The sequence below is a fragment of the Podarcis filfolensis genome (genome assembly GCF_964270895.1).
Source record: "Podarcis filfolensis genome assembly, chromosome: 2".
Taxonomy (NCBI): Eukaryota; Metazoa; Chordata; class Lepidosauria; order Squamata; family Lacertidae; genus Podarcis; species Podarcis filfolensis.
Window position 1 is genome coordinate 79475529 of NC_139605.1, and position 14776 is coordinate 79490304.

Below are 14776 nucleotides of genomic sequence, written 5' to 3' on the forward strand. Positions count from 1 at the left end.
GTACACAGGTACACTGACTGTACACTTCTTGACTATTACATGTGAATTTCAGGATGGATATACAGCTTATCTATTTGAGTACACAAGTACAGGGAATGTACACCCACTGAATGTAATGTATGGATACCCCTTTCTCTACTCTAGTCCATGGTATCTGCAAGAATGACTATGCGCATTAGTTTTGCTGTTGCTGTTCAAATAGAGCATGCCTTCAGAGAGGTGGAGAATAGCACTCAGGTGATCCAATCCTTGCTATATGAGCCATATTCTTAGCCGAGGACCACACAATGAATGAAAAAGCCTTTTCCAGAGCAGAGTTGCTGAGTTTCACCAATTTCTAAATGATGTAGTTTGCACCATAATTATGTATCAGAGAGACTGGACTTAATTATACATTATACTCTTAGCAGGCAGGCAAGTTCCATGGGATCAGTGCCACCACTTTATGAGCTGGGGTTCACATTCTTGGATGACGCTTCACACAGCTGAGCCTAGCAAATGGTGTGTTTTCAACAAATAACTCTTTCACAAAGAATGACACACTGCTGTTTTTCTCTGCACATCAAGCCTTCACAACTTATGACCCACCCAGATCAACATAACACATTGGGCTATTGTTTTGAAGAAGGAAACGTTTTGCAAATGGCTTCTCTTCACTCTCACATGCTACTAACCAAGGTTTCTTGGCCCTGAAAATTTATGCTATGGTGGCAAATGGTGGGAGAAGATCAAGGATTCTAGGAATTCAGTTATTGACAGCACTTACTTACCTAGCAACCACAGCATATGTTAGCCTCTAAATCCAGATCCTGTTTTCCTCTGTGATCTTTGTGTGCATATCCTGTCATTTGACAGTCGTAAATCTACTCGATTCCAAGGACATATATCTGCGTAACTTCTGACAGCTTGTCACCTAGAACAATCATGCCACTTTTTATCACAGGGCTTCAGACAAGCGACTTTGCCTGGCTGACCTTGACTTCTGTTTGCACTTAGGAAAGGTTTAGAGAAGTGCAGTGTTTGGCTATTATATATAAAGTAGCATGAAATGGAAGAAAAACAAGCTTGGTATGAATTTTATGGCAGCATTGTCAAAGCTGTTTAAGCAAGTTATATGGTTGGCCTGTCCTGGAGCATTTTTCCTCCTCAGTTATCATCAGGCTTCTCCCAATAAATATATATTCATAGTATAAGTGTTATTAGTTCCACCAGTTTGAAAAGTAGAAAATATGAAGCTTGTAGGTTATGACAGAAAATAATTCCCTAGTACCGTGATTAGGGTAATAAGAGGAAAATGGCAGAGAGGACATGAGAGCAATACTACCCAGTAACCCTCAGTTCAGGGGAATTATATATATATTCATATATATTCATATATATATTCATAAAACTAGGATACCCATTGTGGCCTAACTGGAGTGGGGGAATGGAGTGGGGAGTGAAGCCCAGAAAAAGAAAGGGAAGGGGAAATAGGCTGTAAATTTAAATATGAACACTGCTTATTAAAGTCAGAGAGAGATTATTCATTCATCTCCCTGTTAAATGAGAACTGTAAAATTCTCATTGGCTTTAGTATACTGTACTAGGACTTTTTTTATTTAAAAAAATGGATAGATATTTGTTCTGGAAGAAATACTGACATGCAGTAATTAGGTTCTGTGCCAGGTTGTAATTTGACATCCAAATATTGTGGCATTTCATAGAAAGGAAAAAATCTGAAACTTTGAATTGGCAGAGAAAAACACAATCCCACACTTCCCATTGAAGCAGTTCACTTTTTTAATTAAATTGGATGACTGAGCTGAAAACAATAAGGTACATTCCAGTGCAAACCATTGCAGCCAACTCCTAGTGGCTGATGTCCCTCTAGCCGCCCCCCAAATAAAATACTTAGGGAGCTGTCCCCCCCCCCAGTTGATGGGCATTGCCATTCAAATGGTGTGTGTGTGCTGTGTCTTGGGCTTACCAATATTTTATTCAAGTTGGTGCCCCTGATACAAACAAATGTCAAGCATTACACACATAGCAAAGAGAAATGAAATGCACAAGTATAAGAGGAGTGATAACTGGCAAGGCAAAAGGATGAAACTCAAAGAGTATGCGTGAGACTTTTTTCTTTCTTTCAAAAGCCCTTAATGCAAAGCTGAATTTGAGCCAGGCTTCAGAAGAGCTTAGCTCCAGCACCCATTTTCAATGCTAGTACTCAACCCCCAAAGACATGGCCTGGGATGTTAAGGCATGTATATTTTCTGATAAGCAGAATAATCTCCTAACTCCTCCTAGCATCTTTTCCTTCCAGGCTTCTATTTTTAAAATGTACAAACGCCGGCAAAATTCTCCAGAGCCTGGCTTGGATGAGAACTTTGGGGGCTTGTGAAAGCCCAGCTCAAATGAGAAGTAGGCTTTTAAAGCCTCCTAAATTCTTAGTCAATGAAGATCAAAGCAATTCCTCCCCATCATCATTCATCCCTCCTAGCCTTCATTGTCCCCATCCCAGCTATTCCGGCCCAATGTATTTGGTCTCTTCCCTTCAGGTAGCTTGCAAGGGAGGTAAGTGGAGCACAATCAGCATTTGCGTGGGAAAGGGGGAGGATTTCCCCCTATTTCTCTCCTTTTCTGGGTAGCAACATGGCACGATAAGGGGCCCTAGTTCTGTACTTCTTTTGAGGATTTCTTCCCCGTGCAATTTGCATGTGAGGAAAAGGGGGGAAATATATTGGGGCATGGGCTAGGAAGGTTTTGGGGGATGGGAAGGTCTGGTAGAATGTGTTTTTCTCCAAGCGCTAGACTAGCTCAGAAAAACAACAACACTGGACTTTTCTGATTTTATCAGGAACATATCTGTGCTGATCTGAACACAGCTGTGGAAAACTCGCCCATCTCTCTGTCTGTCTGTCTGTCTGTCTGTCTCTCTCTCTCTCTCTCTGTGTGTGTGTGTGTGTGTGTGTGTGGTCTAACCAGTGCTTTTTTTCTAAAAAAATGTTTAGGGGTACTCTCATTTTGACTGAAGAATATCACCATTTTGTAGTTCAAATTGGGAAAAATAAATACAGTAAATGGACAAAAGTACAAAGATTCACAAAATGTTTAGGGGTATGCGTATCCCTGCGTACCCCCAGAAAAAAGCACTGGGTCTAATCTTGTTACAGCTTGTGGTTTGTGAGAAGAGAACTTAATCACAGGCCTTGGCTCAGACAACATGCTAAACCAAACCTTGGCTTAGGTCAACGCAGGTCAACTGGGAAGAAGCAAAGTGGTTAGGAAATCCTCTTTGGCTGCTTGCACATTCTCAGAGTTTTATGAACCAAGCCTGAGTGTGGCTTCTAAAAGGCTTCAGCTCCAATACGTTTTTCTTGCCCGCTTTTCCAAAACTGCATACTACATTCAAATATATTTAAGATAGCAACATTCATTTCACATGCTTTCATCTAGCTGCTAACATACCTGTAACTTCCCTGCTTCAGTGCCTACTTGACACCAGCTTTTATAGACAAAATCCAACACTAAATGTCAGTGAGCACACTGAAGATAACTGCTGGGAACAGTCTGGTAAAAGGCTATTGCCCTCCTTGTTTCTGAATCAATTGACCGTAGCAATTCAGCAGCAGTCAAGGACAGTTAGAGGTCACAATGACATAAGGCAGGCAGTTCTTCAATATTGCTAACAAAAGTTTAATTTTAACTTCTTTGAACTCTGATTGCAAAGGTGAAATTTTATTGGCATTTCACACTAAATAAAGAAGTATGACTAATCTCTCACCTACTTCCAGTGTGTCTTCCTTAATTTATACTTACTGAAACAGAAAACAGCCTTTTAAACTATAGAAAATTTGGTGACTAGAAGCATGAGGTCTGCATCATTGAAAATGGACCTACTTCTTCATCAAAAATAAATCCCATGCCTCTGCTGATGACCCAAATGTGCTCCACAAACAGGTCATTATCCTTACAAAAACAAGTTATGATTACCTTGTATTCTGAAAACATGCATTCTTTTTTCCTGTCAAATTTCCTTTTCAGATCAATTTGCAGAATCACTTAGGTACTAGATATAAATCCATACTAATAAGTAATGTTAGCTAATGTAGTCAACAGTAGATTTCATTCCCCCTTCCCCACCCTTTGTTCCTCTAATGCATTAACACCATATTTTAAAGGAAATGTATAACAATTAAAATGTAATTATCCAATGAAAAGAACAGCATCAACAAATTATCTGAATAAACAAAGCTTGTAACCAACTATGTTCTGCTCAGAGTTGACTCACTGAAGAAGAAGAAGAAGAGGAGGAGGAGGAGTTTGGATTTGATATCCCACTTTATCACTACCCTAGGGAGTCTCAAAGCGGCTAACATTCTCCTTTCCCTTCCTCCCCCACAACAAACACTCTGTGAGGTGAGTGGGGCTGAGAGACTTCAGAAAAGTGTGACTAGCCCAAGGTCACCCAGCAGCTACATGTGGAGGAGCGGGGATGCGAACCTGGTTCACCAGATGACGAGTCTACCGCTCTTAACCACTATACCACGCTGGCTCACTATTGAAGTGACTGGTGCTAAATTAGTCGTGTCCATTCAAAACGATGTGTTTGCTCTAACATTGGATACAACCAAAATGCTGGATATAGCTCCAAATCCCCAGAATGGCTACCATCTTGGACATCATAGGTTAAAGAAAAATGTGAAAGAGGAGAGAAAAAGAAAAGGAAGAAAGAAAAGGAGGAGTGGGGAGTGGGAATATGTTGCATATGAGTGAACTGGATGTGGAAATAACATGGTTGCCAAACATATCCCCCCCCCCCCGTATATCCCTTTCTATTATAGCATTTTTTATATTAAAAAAGATGCAACTAGAACAGTTTAAAATTTGCAAAACATCACAATTTGTGTATAAGAATGACATAGAGAAATGTATCATCACATATTATCCTTGATAATGTTATAAAACACAACTTCCTTTCCCTTTTTCTCTCTCTTCTTTCCCGTGCTCCTTTCCTCCTAATTCCATTTCAGCTTATGCCCTTCTAAACTGTCCATAACATTAGATTTATCATTTAAATAAAAACAGTAAAAAAATATTTGGCAAACAAATAGCATCCAATGCATTTCTGTCTTTCAGTAATAAATGGCTGCCATCTTTACACAAAGGGCCATGCAGCATTAACTTTTGCGGAATTAGCCCTTCATACATTAATTTGAAACTAATAAATGATAACCCTCTGAGCCCATCCACTAGCAGAATGGACTTCCACTCACGCAATAGGACTTCTTCCTTACCTCGTCCTATAGCCTCCTACTTGCCCACCAAATCTGTTTTGTTAAGGTTGGGGGACTCTATGAAAGAGATCTGAAGGGTGGGACAGTGGTCTGGCGATGGAGGAGAGGAAGTGGAAATTCACTTGCAAAACATTGGCTATCATCCACTGTTTCTATCTAGGTACTCAATGGTTGCTGATATCTATCACAAGGATGTAAGTATAATTCTCTAGAGCAATAGCTTTTGGGAACTTGCAATCCTCTTCCAACAACAAGAGCTAATGAGGTTAGCACCAAGGACAGGTATATTTTGTCCCAAATATTCTAGCACCAAATTCACTGGCTGAAACTGGCTGTTAATGGTGAGGGTAGTTTCCTGAGGAAAGGTGCTGAAGGCTTTAGAGCTTCTCTTTCTTTCATATATTATTTGTTACGAGAGCACAGTTTTCGTCTTTTTCCCCCCCTGAGAGTGAGGCAATATACAGCTAAGCATATTTGGAGGATAAAGGAGGATGGACAATTTTATGAGATAAAAGGAAGGCAGAGAGAGAAAGATAGTTAATAAGAGAGGGTGAAGAAGATAAAATACAGAAAGTCACCTTACAGATAAAAGATTTGAATATATTACTCTTCTTGCTCTGAATTCAGCCATGTTTACAAGAAAGGCATCAATCCCCTGCTCCCTATATTATTCATCACAATTCTGGAATTATATCAGAGACTGTAGTTTTCTCATTACTTTATATTAGAGGTGTACTTATAGCATTAGATGGTAGATGAACACATAAGAATGGAGTCCAATGAAATGAATGAACTCAAACAGGGCAAAGGATAGACCATAGATTTAGGAACTATAATGTGATATAGTAAGGATTGGTTCCATATCATAAGGATGGTGTGGTTTACATATGCCATGTTCACATCCCACCCCTCTTTGATAGCATTAAGACTGGGCTGATCACATGTGGCAGAATGAGGTGAGATGCAAGTGATAGAATTATGGGTGCCAAATGTACTATACTACATTTTACTACTTTAGACTAAAGATGTGTGGGGTGTCACATTTTAGATGATCTTTGGCATTGACCAAATAACCCACCAGCTAGGTAGATTTTTACACAGGGATAATTCAAAATGGCATTCCTTCCACAAGAAGCGGTACAATGCCTTTTCTGTTCTCAGAATTCTGCAGCCTTATTCTGCAGATCAGGCCACCCTGAGATGACCTAGGAGGCACATGCTTTGTTGTTCTAATGATACTTGGGGTGAGCAAGAACTGAATAACAATCTCTAAAAGTGATCTGGTGGGTTCAAGGAAGGTTCTGGAGGGGTTGTTGTGGGAGTTAGTGGTATACTAGTTCTCAGTTGCTTGGCAAGAGGAACAGGAGTCATTGAAGAGTGTCACATCTGAAGGAATGGTCTTGTGAAGGAGGAATTCAACATTTTTCTGTCTCTGCTGTTGAGTGTCCACCCTTTCTCAATCAATGGATTTAATCTGCCTTGTGACTTTAAGTTGTCATTGGTAGGATACCTGTTGTTTTCTAATTATATTTTGAGAAAATCATTATTGATATTCCCAGAGCCTGTGAACTCTGATCATAGTGCACAGTTATAACTCTTATTCGCGGGGAGCTAATCCTATGAGGCTTGATTAACTCTCGCATAGCTTTCCTCATGGAAAGTGTTTTTGCAGCATGCAAGGGCTTAGGAGTAGAAAGCAGATTCACAATATGATAAAGGAAGGGATTTAAAAAGAAGGGTCTCTGACTTCTTTGGTTTGCTTCGCTTGCACCACTCTGTTACTCAGCATAAATGGGGGAGGGCCATAGCTCAATGGTAGAGCAGTTGCTTTGCATACAGACTGTCCCAGGCTTAATTCCTGGCATCTTTAGGGAGGTATGGAAGACTTGCCTGAAATCCTGGAGATTCAGTGTCAGTCAGTGTGGACAATATTGGATTAGGTGGGCCAGTGATGGGACACAGTCTGAGGCAGCTTCCTATGTTCCCATGTACATGGATGGTAGTGGTAATAAAGGCAAACTATTTGGGTTGTTGTATTTTATCTCTTTCTGAGCCTAGTCTTACAAATTGGGCCTGAGGGTATATTTGTTCTTTCAGCAGCTCTTGTGGAAAACATCATCAAAGTGGTTTTGTGTTTGAAGAACTTTGAAAAGCACTGTAGGGATCTTGGGCAAGGTCTTGGAATCTCTAGGGAAAGCAAAACAAAAGAAGTCGGTTAGTGTCAAGGAGCTGTTAGGCAAGCACAGGTCATCCACGGGGCAGGAAAGACCATGAGGCAATTCGCTTTTATTCACAGAAAGTAACAACACAGCAAGAGGTCCTCTAGGTTGTCCCATCTAGCTGGAGACATTGCTGAAGCTGACCACTGGCCCTGCATTTTCCCTCTAGCCTCTCACTCCCTTCCAAGCCTATCTGGGCCTGTCTGGCCCATTGCTCAGCAACGTGCAGGACTCACCTGAAGTGGGGTGTCAGGGGAAGAGAAGAGCCAGAAGGATTGGGACTGTACTTCTGCTGGGTAGAGAGGCCACCTCTGACTCCTCTCTGTCTTAGTCTGGGCTCAACCTGAGACTCTAAGCCTCAAGGCCTGTCCTGGGTGGGTCTCCTTCTTCTGACCCCCCCATTGATCGCTCAAATCTCCTGCTACTAGCACCTCCCAGCTCATCCTTTCCTCAGACTGCTGCCCAGTGTCATGCTGCCATGATCCGGGGTCTAAGTCTTCTTCTTCTGTGTCCCTGGGGGGCTCTGGGGCAGGTGGCGGCCACCACTCTTCCTCATCCAGCCACTTCCTGACAGGTGGTGACTTGACTGCTGCCAAAAATAATCCTGCAGCTCTGACTCGTTGCAGCCATAGCATGTGAAAGTAGCAACCACAAGGAACAGCCTATTGATGTGTGGTGCTGGTATGTGAACTAACCATGCAATCCCCATGGGTCTACTTGGTTGTGACTTAGGTGCATTATGGTTGCGACCCAGACCAAATGGAATTGAGGTTTGGTGGCAGACATATTGCCAAACTATCATAAACTGAGCCTTTGATGCATCCTCCTTAACACTGATTACGCCAGCTTCCTGTCACTATTCCTCGATTTGTGCCATGAAATCAAAGCTAATAAATCCAGGGGTTCTGTTTCACTAAATGCATTCATTCGGGATGATTTCAGAATCTATACACCCAAAGCAAATCTGTTGAAACGTCCCATATTCTAATCTGTTAAAATCTCAATTAATGGCACCACTGAGGCATGTCTCTGATCCAGAAAGCAAGTGTATAAGCCCCCGCCCCCACCATGGTATCATACTCTGTGCCTCTGTGCAGCAGGGGTTGTTGTTGTTGTTTTTAACCTTATCAGCAAAGGAGCTCAATTGAAGCAGAATGTTTCATTTGGAAGAAAATAAATAAATAAATAAATAAATAAACGTGCACCTACCTTCTTTACAGTCTAAGCAACACCTCCGTTCAATTTTCAGACTCGTTTTCAAGGTGACTATTCCCTGTATCTTTCTTTCATAGGCTACTGCTCTTTTTTTGCGTCGATGCCAAAGAATTTATTTTGTCTAGAAGACAACACTGGAATTTTAAAGCCGTAATGAGACTGCAGAGGTTTTTCTAATCGGACTCATTAACTACATTTCAAATTGAAAGGAAATTCTTTTGCTTTGGGGGAAGGTCACTTGTACATTTATTTCACACACACACACACACACAATCAGATATCTCGTTATCCAGTGGAAAGTCTTGTGGTGAAATGCAACTGCAATTTACAACTGGGCTATTTGCACTAGGACAGTTAAAGCAGTGTTAATGTTTCATTAACTAGCTCTTACATTCCAGACTGAGATGGGTTGTAATTTAGCTTAAGCAACATGGGAAGTAGAAGTTGGTGCTCAGAGCACCATTTCCAAGGCATGAGTTTTCAGTCATTTCTTCCTTTCTTCCTTGGCTGAAATGCCGTGACTTTCTACAACAGGGGTGGAACTTTATCAAACACATTGTGTATCAGGGATAACTAACGTGGTGCCCTCTAAATGTCAGTGGGACTGCAGTTCCCTTCAGGCCCAGTCAGCATCGCCAGTGGTCCAGGATGATGGCAGTTGTAGTTTGAAAACATCTGAAGGGCACTGTATTGGCTTCTGCTGCTCTACAGCATGATTACACCATGTTTTCCCACATAGGTTCCCTGCTAGACATTTTAGCAGAGCAGCTAAACCTAAAATTGTGTACTTTGGGCTAGAAGTATGATGTATGGCACACATATTGGGCCAAACACACAGATGGAGAACCCAACAAGCAGTGTCTCCTTGGAGCAGGAGAGTGAAAACCGTGTACACCTGTCTTTAGGTTTTGTGCCCATTCCATGGTTCATTGGTTCAAGGGGCCTGCAACGAGCCTTCCAGCCTGCAGAGACACTGCTATCTTCACACTACAGCCTCCAAGTCACCAAGAGTCATCCCTTTACAGAGCTGGACTGGGGGGTTGGCAGGGACCAGCTGCTTTTTTGTTTGAATCTATAACTTTATTCGAACCACTGCCCCGGGTCTCTGCCTGGACCTGCCCCCTTGCTTCTTTCAAGATCTTGTGTTCTCCTCAAGTAAAGCTTCTTATTTCACTTCATTACTGATTTCTACTTTTTACATTTTATTTTTATAAGTAGAAAGAAAAGCAATGAGAACAAACGCAGCATTAAAAAGTCTCTCTCCCACACACAAAGAGGCACATGAATTCACAGTCCCTGTCAAAATGCAGAGTTGGGAACTGGAATTTACTCTAACTGGGCCACTGCATCTGAGAAAGGAAAGTCATCATCTTACCCGGTTCATTGCTAGCCTTGTTTTCCCTGAAGGAGGCATTTATTGAGCTAATGCATGTTTCCAAACATGCCTTTCCTTGGTTGCTTTCTGTTGGGACTCTTCTCCCCTCCCCCCACTCACTTTTGCATCTTGGCCACCAGTCGAAGTTGCCGAAACAAAATGCATGAAGCTTTGTTTTCCCTTTTGCCTCAGTTAAAGGCGTAGCTGCTTCATAGAGACCTCAGTTATCCATTTTGGGTAAGACATTGCTTGTTCTTGGGCAGAGGGAAGAATCTCAGAAGCAAAGCTAGATACTGCTCGAGCCAATGAGGATTCCAGGTACTTTCTGTGTGAGTCTTTCCAGAAGTCAGCTCCACTTCACTGTGGGGAGGAGTTGCAGTGGACCACGTGGCCACCCACTCTCCCCCGGGGGTGGGGGGCGAAGTCCCACGTTGCCCGGGGGATCCCAGCCACGTCAGTGACCGGCCAGCCAATCCGCTGGCTGGTGGGGGCGTGGCCGGGACCATTTAAGCAGAGGCGCGAGCCAGAGGACTTCCTCTTGGCTTGCTTCCTCAATCTCCCGTCCTCCCTCCCTATTTTGCCGGTTTTAGTAATTGGCCTTGCTATGGACCATGGTTGGTCGCCGTTGATGCGCCTGGTAGGAATTTTTCCACTTGGCAAAATTGGCACAGGCCATTTGGTTTTTGCCTACCTCGTAGCAATCGTCACAACTTTGTTAGGTTGGTGGTTAGGCATTGTTTGACCTTATGAGGGGGGAGGGGAGGTGTAGCCATCACCTGCCCCTCCAAGTTTAAGAGTATTCTGTTAAAGGAATCCGGGTGTGTGGATCTTGTCCAAAGCCCGGGGCAGAGCCAGGGCCATGACACGACCCCGACGGGAACATCCGGGGTAGCTCGAGTTGGTCTGCATCGACGGGACTCCCCCTTCTGGTGGTTTACCCTTACACAACGGGCAGGAGTCAGATATAGTCGGGTCCATTCAATGCCTAAGCCAATACCGCTCACATTTTGTAATCAATAAAGTGGTGGCCAAAATTTGCCCAGTAACATTAACCTAATATGTGTCCTTGAGTGTGTGTTATTCTTCAACGAGGGGGTGGTTTCCGGGTCTCGACACACAACTAGTTTTTGCCAGGCTCTTCAAAGAGGCTACAAGTAAAGAATGAAGTTAAGGTGCACTGGACCCTCCCATTTCTTTCTTAGACCTGAGCCAAATGCCAGCAGAAAGCCCATTGCATGATGGGGTGGGGTGGGGTGGGGAGGGAGAGGTGCCTTTCACTTCCTGCAACCTATATTGCATAATTTGTGTAATGCTCATTACCATGAGTACCCTAGAAAACATTTCCCATTTGATGTGAACAGTAGGAAGCTGGCTGAAAGCTAGCAATTAATTAGTGAAACACCATATGCTAATAGACATACAGCAGATGTGTGTACATGGGAGACCTCAATATAAAATTCCGCAATTGCAATTCAGGCAAGCAGAGAAACAAATTGTTGTGTCCAGAGAGTCTTTAGAAGGTAACGTGACTGCTTTTGCTCTCAGTTCTCAGGTGCGTTAAACCTTGGCGCTACATTCCAAAGTCAAACCAGATACCATGATGGCAGATTGGCAGCTGAGGGTTATATATTTGTATGTTATGATTTGCAGTTCCTCCATTAATAAATTGCATTTGTTTTTTTGTCAGTTACACTCATATCCCACAACTCTTTCCTAAGAAGTAACGAAAAGGAAGACGTGAAACTGAAATGGGTCAAAGTACACCATAGGAGAAGGCCTTTCTCTCCCTCCTTCTGAAGAGAAATAGGAGGGGAGAGCCCAGAGACTATAGGGTCAAGGCAACCCATGGAATGACTCCTCTGCTATGTCAAACTGTTTATGATGAACGCAAACTTACCACATTCACACTTTCCATAACAATATGGCAACCTTCAAAAATTGCACTACTTTTAATTTTGCAGTGTAGTTTTCCAGCCATGTGGTGCTTTTCCTTTTCATAGTGGGCCAAGGGACAGCTCCCCCCCTTTTTTTTTACACAAGAGTTTCCTTACCAGGCTGTGGCCAATTGAGTTTCTCTCCTATTAGGTTCAGTGGGTCTTAAACCCTGGGAAGCTAACACTTTTGTGGACTACAACTCCCATCACCTCTGTCTGGGGAATATGGGCAGGGAGCTGGAGCCCACGACATTTGGAAAACAGTATGCTCACTACCTATGCCTTGCACTGATAAGAAATGAAAACCTCTAATCACATTTGCATCTTTAAATCTGTATATTAACCCAAGAGTTGTATATATTATAATTAGCTGCATGTACATAAGGGGAAAAGAAGTGGAAATGTTATGAAAATGTTCATAATTCTGGATTTGATAGTGTAGTTCTTCAAAATATAATCTGTCTGTCTGTCTCTATCTCTCTGTTAATCCATAGCACATTTTGCTACAGATTTTGCCATTGGAAATGGTATTATGCTGGAAATTGCTGGGCAACCCATGTGAATTTTGGTGAATTTCCTTAAAAATAGCTTAACAACTTTGGGCAAAAAAAGCTCAACCACTGGATTTTCACTTTTTGAAATATGGCAACCCTAATACATTGTGCTGTGTGTTGATGACAAAATTTCCTTACCTGTGCTTTGTCAAGACATGAATTTCGTTCTTCATTTAACACATGAACATTGACTTTATAAGGCTATGGTGGGGAGTAGTGGATTTGGCACAGTAATGTAGGACTGAAAATATTTATTTCTAACATTAATACCCCATCAGTAAAGTCAATAGTATCTTCTTGTAGCAGCTTGCAAATACAGTAGGATATAAAAAGCAAACATGCAACACAAAACAAATCAAGACAACAATAAGAAAACACTAAAAAATTCAAATACTAATAATAGCCTTTTCACCAAGCTTCCTATAAAAAGTACAAACAGAACTATTTATCAAAACTATGTTTGCTGCATACCTCCTTAATAAATTACCCACATAGATTTTTAATGCACAAATTGACTGAGCACAAACTTTTGCAATTTTAAAACTGTTTATAATATATAAAAAGAACCAGCCCTCCTGCTGTAGCAATCTGTCATAGAAAGGAATGAGAATGAACCTGTAACTGCTTGTGATATAAGATTCAGAGAAGTGCATAGTAAGTAGTGTAATGCCAAGAACAAACCAGCAGAGGTCATCAAATCAGGAATAAATGAATGTAGGCAATGGGAGGAAAGAGAAAGTGGCAGACAGACAGACAGACAGACAGACCAACAGACAGACAGAGGGGGTTAGACAGGGAGACAGAGAATTAAAAAAAAAATTAGTTGGGCATTCAGAAAGATGTTACTGTGAAGTCAGAGTCAAGAGAGCACCAAAGCCAATCAACAATTTGCACGCGGCCAACTCAAGTCTAGCTAAATGGGACTGCAAGTCTCCGAGAGGTCAAAAATAAAAGGCAAACAATACAAAATTACATCAGCTGCAGTGGCCAAAATCATCCATTAATAAGATCTGATTAATTGATTTGCCAGACTGGAGAACAATTCTGCTAGAACCTCCTGAAAATCAAACAACCATACAACATCAAAGCGAGTTTTACAAATAGAGTAATGATATGGGTCAAATAAGCCCTTTGTTTGCATTAAGGAAAAGAATTGCTTACGCATTCATTATTTAATTGAGCATCTACTGGAAACTGTTCAATTAACTCTGGCTTTTATCCTAAATGGAAACATTAATGAACAAGAGGGTTTGTTTTTGTTTTTGTCTGGTAGCCGATGCAGGTTGTTCTAGGAAGACCTGATCACCCACCAATAGGCAGAGGGGGGTAGCTGCCTCAGGCAGGACATGCTGTGAGGGCAGTGGCAGCTTCCGGAGACACACCCACTCCACGAAAAGTATTTTAATGTTAAGAGGGGGATTCGCCTAATGAAGCCTTTCAGCAGAATCCCTGTGTCTTCCACTCTAAATGTTGTTCAAAGAAATTTAGCACTTTCTAAAACAGAAAGTTATTCAAGTGAGCAATTAGTACCGCTTTTACCTTACTGGAGCCCTAACATTTCCACTGGCATTCACAGTTCCCATCTGGGCCTTCAGCTGGGTCATAAGGTCCCCTTGTTTCCAGGGGGCATGCTTGCCATTTGTTTTAGTCTCTTTGGTGCGCCAAACAATACATTTTGGAGAGGGCAGTGTGAGTGGCACTCAGGTAGCTTACTGGTAGAAGCAGAGGAGCAAAGGGACCCATGTCCTCATACTGAAGTAAGAAGCTAAGTGAAGTGAAAATGGTACCTTTAGTGGTCAGGAAGTTTGGGGTTTAACTAGAGAGGGATTTCACCATTACTTTAGATTTGTGTTTTTTAAGTGCCCTGGCATTGCCTATTTTGAACTAAGATTCAACAGGCAGTACGCTCAGCCTCCAAACCAGGAAGGGGCAGACAAGGAGTGCCATGTTGGCCTTTGCCTCAGGCAACAAAATGTCTTGAGCTGGCCCAGTGCCAGGTTTATGTATAAGCTAAACAAGCTATGGGACGCGGGTGGTGCTGTGGGTTAAACCACAGAGCCTAGGACTTGCTGATCAGAAGGTCGGCGGTTCGAATCCCCATGACGGGGTGAACTCCCGTTCCTCGGTCCCAGCTCCTGCCCACCTAGAAGTTCGAAAGCACGTCAAAGTGCAAGTAGATAAATAGGTACTGCTCCGGCGGGAAGGT

The 14776-nt window shown here is 42.3% G+C and overlaps 1 long non-coding RNA gene across 1 annotated transcript; it reads right to left on the reverse strand.

The window, feature by feature from the left end:
* Positions 1-6143: 6143 nt before the first annotated feature.
* Positions 6144-14525, reverse strand: LOC310752730. The gene is made up of 3 exons (XR_014543013.1): positions 14110-14525; positions 8702-8828; positions 6144-7460 (listed from the first exon to the last, which is right to left on the reverse strand). It is a non-coding gene; the product is annotated as an uncharacterized lncRNA (long non-coding RNA).
* Positions 14526-14776: the final 251 nt, after the last annotated feature.